The 8,242-nt window shown below is 35.5% G+C and overlaps 1 long non-coding RNA gene across 1 annotated transcript in view; it reads left to right on the forward strand.

The window, feature by feature from the left end:
- Positions 1-7,944, forward strand: part of LOC145722863 (uncharacterized) — a 65,374-nt gene extending 57,430 nt beyond the window's left edge. Inside the window, exon 2 of the long non-coding RNA XR_014147438.1 lies at positions 7,812-7,944. This is a non-coding gene — a long non-coding RNA (uncharacterized LOC145722863). The remainder of the gene's footprint in view (positions 1-7,811) is intronic.
- The last annotated feature ends 298 nt before the right edge of the window (positions 7,945-8,242 follow it).

An 8,242-nucleotide genomic window follows, 5' to 3' on the forward strand; every position in this document is an offset into this window, starting at 1 on the left:
TGCTGGATAGTTTTAGTTTTAGTTTTTATAGAACTTTGTGACCTATGAGTCATTATCCTCCAAGAATTAATAGTTAGGATACACTGACTCAAGTGATCATATGTGCCCCCATTTCATTTATAATAGCTCTTCTGTGTTTCTTTCTTTACAATCGACTCAAGGAAGCTAATTGAAAGTGAGGATGGAAATATCAAAGAATAATTTTTCAAGAACATTAAAAAACATCGGATTATATAAATAAAAACTATATATCAACATCAATATCAATATGGCAATGTCAATATCAATTAGGGAAACAGGATGGTAAACTGATTCAAAAGGCATTTGAGGAACCAGGCATTTGTAGGCACTGAACAAAAAATGTTGGATTTCTAGGTTAGGTACAAACCTAGATAACATCCTAAAGGGCCACAAAACCATATCTTTTGGTTTTAATTTCATCTAAACAGAAATTATTTGCATCTCTACCAGACAAAATCTAAAAGGTAACATGTAACATTATAGAGTTTGGACTCTGATCAGTAATAAAGATATGTCAAAGAAAGGGTTTGTTGCTTTAGAGATTTCGACAATTCGTGGGTGAGCCTATTAAACAATGCCCCAGTGTGACATTCATTGAAAGCACATGTAATCGTCCTTCTACCTTACTTTTTCCACATTTTTCCTTAACAGCACTGATGCTACAATGTTATTACAAAACTAAATAAAATATGTAAAAATTATACCATAAAGCCTTATAAAAATGTAGAATGATATTTTTTTAGGGTATTACTGTAATTACAAAATATTCTGAAGGCAAGCTTGAATTAAAGGAGTCAAGTTAGAATTAGACTGTAAGTATTTTTTTTTTCCTCAAGATACTAAAACAGAGACATTGGTGCTCCCAGTGACAGGATGAGAATGAATTTAAGTCAGTTGGGACATGATATGCACAAAAGATTAAAGGAAGCTTTTACTACCCCTGGGGAGAAATGTTGCAAAATAAAATTCTCTGATTGTTCTCTTGTCCCAGCCTGAAAATAGTGGTCATGAAAAATTGTGAATGTCTTTCTTAATTCAACAAGTAATGTGTTAAGCACTATTGAGGTGTCCTGTGCATCCTTTTCTGCAGAGACAAAGAGGAATAAGATAATCACTCTCTCCATAAGGATCTAGATTTATCAGCTGAGACAACACAAAAGTAAACAATTGGAGCCAGAGAGAGGGAATATTTTGTTTTAAATAAGGGCAACATGAAGCTTTGATTAATTTAACTACTGTTTATTTAATCATTTGTGAGTTGATAGCACTATTTCTTGTCTTTAACCATATACTATTCATTAAACTGTATATAAAACTCCCTATTGCTCTCTAACTTTATATTTTATATTTTTTTGCTTTTTTTCTCTTTGTTCTCATATCTTCAAATATAAGGTAATTGAAGAAAAATAATAGTTGAAAAAGATTCCCTGTAAAATTTTTGATTTTTTAAACAAGATGAGATTTAATAAGCTAACAAAAATGTTAGCTTGTGTAATACCCAGTATTAAAAAGGAGAATACAGACCTGTGTTTGAAGAACTAAATAACTTTATATCTCTAATATTTCCAGTAATCCTATAAAATGTCATGAGTATAATAATGTCATCATTGTAATGGGCTAGTATCCAAAATCTATAAAGAACTTATCTAACTAAACACCCAAAGAACAAATAATCCAATTAAGAAATGGGCAGAAGACATGAACAGACATTTCCCTAAAGAATACATCCAAATGGCCAACAGACACATGAAAAAAATGCTTAACATCACTTGGCATCAGGGAAATACAAATCAAAACCACAATGAGATACCACATCCACACCAGTCAGAGTGGCTAAAATGAACAAGTCAGGAAATGACAGATGTTGAGGATGTGGAGAAAGGGGAATCCTCTTACACTGTTGGTGGGAATGCAAGCTGGTACAACCACTCTGGAAAACAGTATGGAGGTTCCTCAAAAAGTTGAAAATAGAGGTACCTACAACCCAGCAATTGCACTATGGGGTATTTAGCCCAAAGACACAAATGTAGCAATCTGAAGGGGCATCTGCACCCCAATGTTTATAGCAGCAATGTCCACAATAGCCAAACTATGGAAAGAGCCTAGATGTCCATCAACAAATGAATGGATAAAGAAGATGTGGTGTGTATACACACACACACACACACACACACACAATGGACTACTACTCAGCCATCAAAAAAAAAAAGAAATCTTGCCATTTGCAGGGACATGGATAGAACTAGAGTGTATTATGCTAAGCGAAATAAGTTAATCGGAGAAAGACAATTATCATATGATCTCACTCATATGTGGAATTTAAGAAACAAAACAGGATCATAGGAGAAGAGAGGAAAAAATAAAACAAGACGAAACTGGAGAGGGAGACAAACCATGAGACTCTTAATCATAGGAAACAAACTGAGGGTTGCTGGGGGGATGGGTTAATTGGGAGATGGGCATTAAGGAGGGCATGTAATGTAATGAGCACTTGGTATTCTATTAGACTGATGAATCACTGACCTCTACCTTGAAACCAATAATATATTATATGTTAATTAATGGAATTTAAATTAAAAAAATAAAAATAAATAAAATGTCAACAAAATAAAAAAATAATGTCATCATTGTACAATGAGTATAATAGCAAAAATTCTGAAAAAGATAGCATCTCTTTTTTTACTACAAACCAGGAAGTTATTACTAATATAGTTAAACTAAACTAGTGACATGACCACAAAAGAAAAGTTGGGCTATTTTAATGAACACAATGTTAAGAAAATAGAGTACTTCCAAATTGCAGTGACTATAAAATTAGTAGTAACCATAACTATGTATCTCCTTTGTGTTTGTGAAAACTCCCTAAATATGCCCTTCCAATTTTTTGTAGAAATTATTTTCTAATAATTATTTAATTTTTATCATAATTCATGCTAGTTTTTAAAGTGCAATTTTTGGAATGACCCAGAGCAGCCCAGAAAATGGGATGCATCTGCAACATTACTAAACTCCTTAAACTCCAATGAAAGGAAAACTCAAATACTGTCTATAGTTTGTTACTGTTTCCCAGACAGACGTTTTTGTATTACCACTGTTTATTCAGAAAACTCTTCATGGCAAACATGTGGTTTTATCTTTAGAATAAGGTTCAACCTAATAGAATTCCAAATAGTTCTGGTAAAAGACCTAGATGTTATCTGGGCTGCAATGGTAAAATGGAGTTCTCATTCATCAATACTATAGGTTAGTACCATATGCTAACTTGAGATGGTTACCAAGAAATATTATCCAGTGGAAAAATAAACTGCGGTATCATAGAGTCTGATTCCATTTATGTTTAAATTACAACATAAGAGTTTAAATTTATACACCAGTGTGCAATGGAAACCGATGCAGACCTCTCATTACCTGAGTAGAAGCTTCTTTCTCTATCTTTTTTTTTTCTCCCAGTCCTTGAATTCACACCATTGGGAATATATAAAATATTTTTTCATGTGTGTATGTGTAAATGGATAAAAGGATGAAGGGATAGATGGATGAAAGAGGCTTTTGACTTTGCTCTATATACACTTGCGTGTTATTTGCTTTTTTACGAGCATATAACTGTGTATACTTTTGAAATAAAGTAGAAAGTCAAGACAAAACATTTTTAAAAAAGAAGAGATGAGTTATAAATAAGGTCATGGGAAATATATACCTATATTACATTATTCAAAATATATATTTTATAATGAAAAAAGCATGTTACAGAATAACATGTTATCCTATTTCTGTTAAAGGAAAAGAAAAGTAAACTGTATTGACAGTGATATTGAAGAGATGTTCACTTTTTCCTCTCAATAACTCTGTGCCGAAGATTATGCAAGAAGTATGTATTTATATACTCTTTGTGTTATTTGTGAAAAAATGATTTTTTTTTTTTACAGAGAATTACCTGATTGCTTTACTTCTGCTAACGGACAAGTCATAAAGAAAGATTTGAGGAATTTTAAAATATATATTCGATGATTGGAGAGGAAAAATCGTTTCACTTTGTATAGGAATCTCAGTATTAATCAAAGGGGTCATTGGTGAACTTTTCTGAAGTCATTTTTGATGCTTTGTTTTTCAATCTAAGAAATTAAGTCCTTTATTTCAATATTATATTTTTCAAGCTTACTATCTCTAATGACCTTCTTAACTGCTTGATGTTTACAATATTCTTTCTTTATTCTCGATACAGATATTTTGCATATATCAATCTGGTCCATTAATTTTGCTTTCTTATAGATAGAGTCTTTCTTTCATAGAGCTTGTATGTACTCCTCAGATGTCTGGTTTTTCGTTTTTGTTTTTTCCTGCGTGTTCAGATTTGTGGGACCAGCGTCTTTCTTGCTGGTGATGCATACCTGAAGGGAAGGATGATGACTCAGATCGTAGCTGACACACCTTTTGGTAAAAATGAAGTGTGTGTTGGGGCAATGGCCACAAAGGGTAAAAGAGTCTCTAGTATTGTACTTTGTAAACTGTCCTCCCTCAACCTGTGCTAATCACTGCTTTTTTTCTGGGGGCTGCCTCTTCTTCTTGTAGTTACCCAGTAGGAGTTCAGTGATGGGAAGCTACTTAGTTCTTCAGCACTAGGTGGTTATTCTATTCTTCCTACCCACCAAGCACCAGCAAGGCCCAGATGAACCGCCACCTGGGGCAGGCCCTGAACTGGAGCTTATGTTTTCCGTCCACTCCTCAAACCTGGTAAGGCAGAGCAGACACTTAGTTGGCCAGCATAATGTGCAGAGTAAAGTACAGAGCTAGAAAGCTTTCCTCCAGGTTCTGTGGGATCTGACCTATGTCCTGGCTCTCCAAGGGCTTTTTATAGTTTTTGATTTAGATTCTGGGATCCATCAAAGTCCTTTTTAACTTTGTGGCATCTCCAGGTTTGGGTTCAGGGGAAGGACGGAACAGTCCATGATTGTTCATGATCTGACCCTGACCACTACACCAAATTTCAGCTTGGAATGTACTCACCCCCCAAATCTCCTCCTTGACATCTGGCTTTATCCTTCTTATACTTTAGGTCCCAGGTCTGTCATTTCCTCAGGAAGCCTGACTCACAGATTAATATATAACTCATTATACTTTTCTATATGACATTGACAATTGGGATTTCTTCAACAACTGGCCACATCTCTAGATGTTAAGGTCCATGAGAATGAGGGATGTGTCTGCTCTTCTTGTTTACATCTTCATCTATGACATCTATCACAATGCCTACACAATAGCTGAGACTCGGGGAATATTTTTCAAAGGAAAAGTAAAAAAGAAAAATGGAAAAAGAAATAGATTTATTTTTGTTAAAGTGGAATGCGGTGTATATCTACTCAAGAGCAATCTGCTTCTGAATTAGTCACATCTGTAATACATAAAAAGCATGGAATCACAGCCTGGCTTTATCCTGGATGCTAAATGACGTTTGGCCTTCTTGTTTTATTAATATCTTGTTACAGACCAAAAGTAGATGAATTTTCTGGAAAACAAACATAGTATGTTACAGCATGAAATAAAAATTAATTCTGTATTATCCACTGGGAATGAATAATAAAGTGTTAACTGTGTATAAAACTATTATGAATAAGAGACTGTAGAATTCCCAGAATGTAAAGTATTCCTTACTTAAAAGTCTGAAAATCTATGTGAAGCATTTAGCAAAAATTAAACTTTTCACTAAAAAAAGACCACAGAAAGCCAGCAAAGATTAAATAGTAGAGCAACAAAGAAAAAAAAAAAAGAAAAGGAAATGATAGACACACTTTGAAGATCCTCCTTCTAAACACCTTAACAATTAAAGTTTTCCTCCCTATCTGTTATAACATATAAGTGAATTTACTGAGATCATTGTCTACATGTTTCCTAAACCAGATAGTTCAATTGTAGGAGCAATTAATTTCTCAGATGCTAGTTCATAAAGCCTTTCAAATACCAGACTGTGTCAGAACATAAAATGATGCTACAACCTCAGATTTTATTTTTCCTGAGGCATTAGGCTATGGTAGAAGCACTGGGTGCTTGCATGTTTTCTTCTTATTTAATCCAATTCTCCCTTGCTGGTACAATAATTTAATCTCAGAGACACATGTATGGATACATGAACAGACAAGACTTCTCCCTCCCATCTCCTCTTCCCTTATCTATCTAGTTCTCCAGGGTTATCATCTTCATTTGTGATTTGCAATGAGAAGATGAAGTGAATTGCTTTACAATGAAGCAAACAAGAAATTTTTATCTCCCAAATCTGTTTTTCTCCGTACTAATGTTTTTCACGATACCATTTCCTTTTAGTGCCTACTTGTTTTGTTCTTTCTGCTTGCCATTGAGCCAACTTGCACTCCGTCATATAAAATGCACACTGTGGAAGTTATCAACTACCAATTAAGCAAGTTCCAAGTACTAGGAAGGAAAACAAAACAAAGCTCTCAGCAGGCAAAGCTTATACTGATAGCTGGAAAGCACCAAATTAAAACTAATTCACATAACTTCAGAGCATGACTCAGAGCCCCAGATCATGAGTCATGGGCTTTCACTGAGATAGTGCCGGCAAAACACATGCAACAGCTTAGTGTATGCAAAAACAGGCTGAGAAATGCATGCATCGTCAGGGATAGGTCCGTGTGTTACAAAAATGCATATTATGACTAGGATTGTCATGTCAATAAAGGTTAGTAGCACCTGTGAAGAAATCAGTATTCCAAGCACTCTAAAATAGAGTGCCTTATAAAACAGAGGCTTTGTTTATATTGGGCCTGTCACCATGACTATGAACTTCCAGTATGAGGAGGAGTTTGGGTAGTACTTTATGGAACAAATAAGCCACAGCTTCTTGAAGACATGCGATGAGGAGAAAAGGAAAAGCAAGACACTCATGCCAAGCCATCTGTGCTCATGGGCTCACTTTGACGATCTTCCCTGCCATCTGACTGGCCCACGTCAATGATTACCAGACTCACTCCCTATCCTCACTTGGTGTATCCTGCCAGCCCTTTGGCATGAAATTCTATTTTCCAATTTCTCCCTTTATCATGCTTTGGACCGTATTGCTTTTTGCCACCCTTGAATCCATTTTTGCCAACACCACTAGGGATCTTACTAGAAATCTAACTTACTCTGGAGTTTTATCTCCAGTTTGGTTTGTTGCTTGCCTGTTACTTCCTCCAGCCTCAACCATATATATGCACACAAAGATTCTTCACTCTGTTTTCTGACTAGATGAGCTATGTTAATCTCTCATACAGGAGCAGGGGTAGTTTTGTTTTTATAAATCTCACAGAGTTTGCTAAGTAGAGGAAATGGACCAAAGGATAGGATTCCTAGGTAAATGGGAAATAAAGTATGAGTTCAGAGATCTGGAAACAGTTAAATATGGTAATTGGACATATAGGTAAACAAGATAATTTTTTTTTTTTAAGAGGAGGGAGTCAGATGAGTGAGGATAAGTGGTTACAAAAGTGAGATATTAAGAAGGCCACATGGGGAACAAACAAACAAATGAAAACAGAAACAGATTTATAAATACAGAGAAAAGACTCGTGGTTCCTAGAAGAAGGGGTGGGGGATGGGCAAAATAGGTGAAGGGGATTAAGATGTATAAACAAGCAAAAAATAAGAAGGCCACACAGAGAATGACACTAAGAGGTGAGAAAGGAATTTATGCTGCAGAAGGTTGTAGGAATGCTGGTCTGAATTCTTGGTGTAAAAACACAAAAGATAAGAGACAATTAGGCACTTCTAATCTGTATTTCTTCCTCATCTGTCAACAGGGCAGATTGCAGGCAATATCACGCAGTGGTGAAGAGAGCAGAGTCTGAATTCCAGCAAACGTGGTTTCAGGTCCCAGCTCTACTGGTTACTATTATATGAACTTGGACAAGTACAAACACTCTTTGGACCTCGGTAAAACAGACTTAATAACTGTATCTATTTTTTTGAAATAGCTGTCTATGCACCGTCTGTTTCTAGCTCCTAAACTCCCTCTCATCAAGAGTTTGCCCCCACCATGCCATCCACTCTTGCTTTGCTCACCAACAACATTCATGCTGCTAAATGCATGTATGGCCAGTTCTCGGGACTCCTCTTACTTAACATGTCAGCTGCATTGGGCAGAGTTAAAGCATCTTTCCTTGTAGATATATATTTTTTTCCCTTGGTTTTGAGGACATCACACTTTCCTGTTTTTTCCTCCCCTTCCCCT

Source organism: Leptonychotes weddellii, chromosome 8, assembly GCF_054177405.1.
Source record: "Leptonychotes weddellii isolate Sample4059 chromosome 8, ASM5417740v2, whole genome shotgun sequence".
In the NCBI taxonomy this organism is placed as follows: Eukaryota; Metazoa; Chordata; class Mammalia; order Carnivora; family Phocidae; genus Leptonychotes; species Leptonychotes weddellii.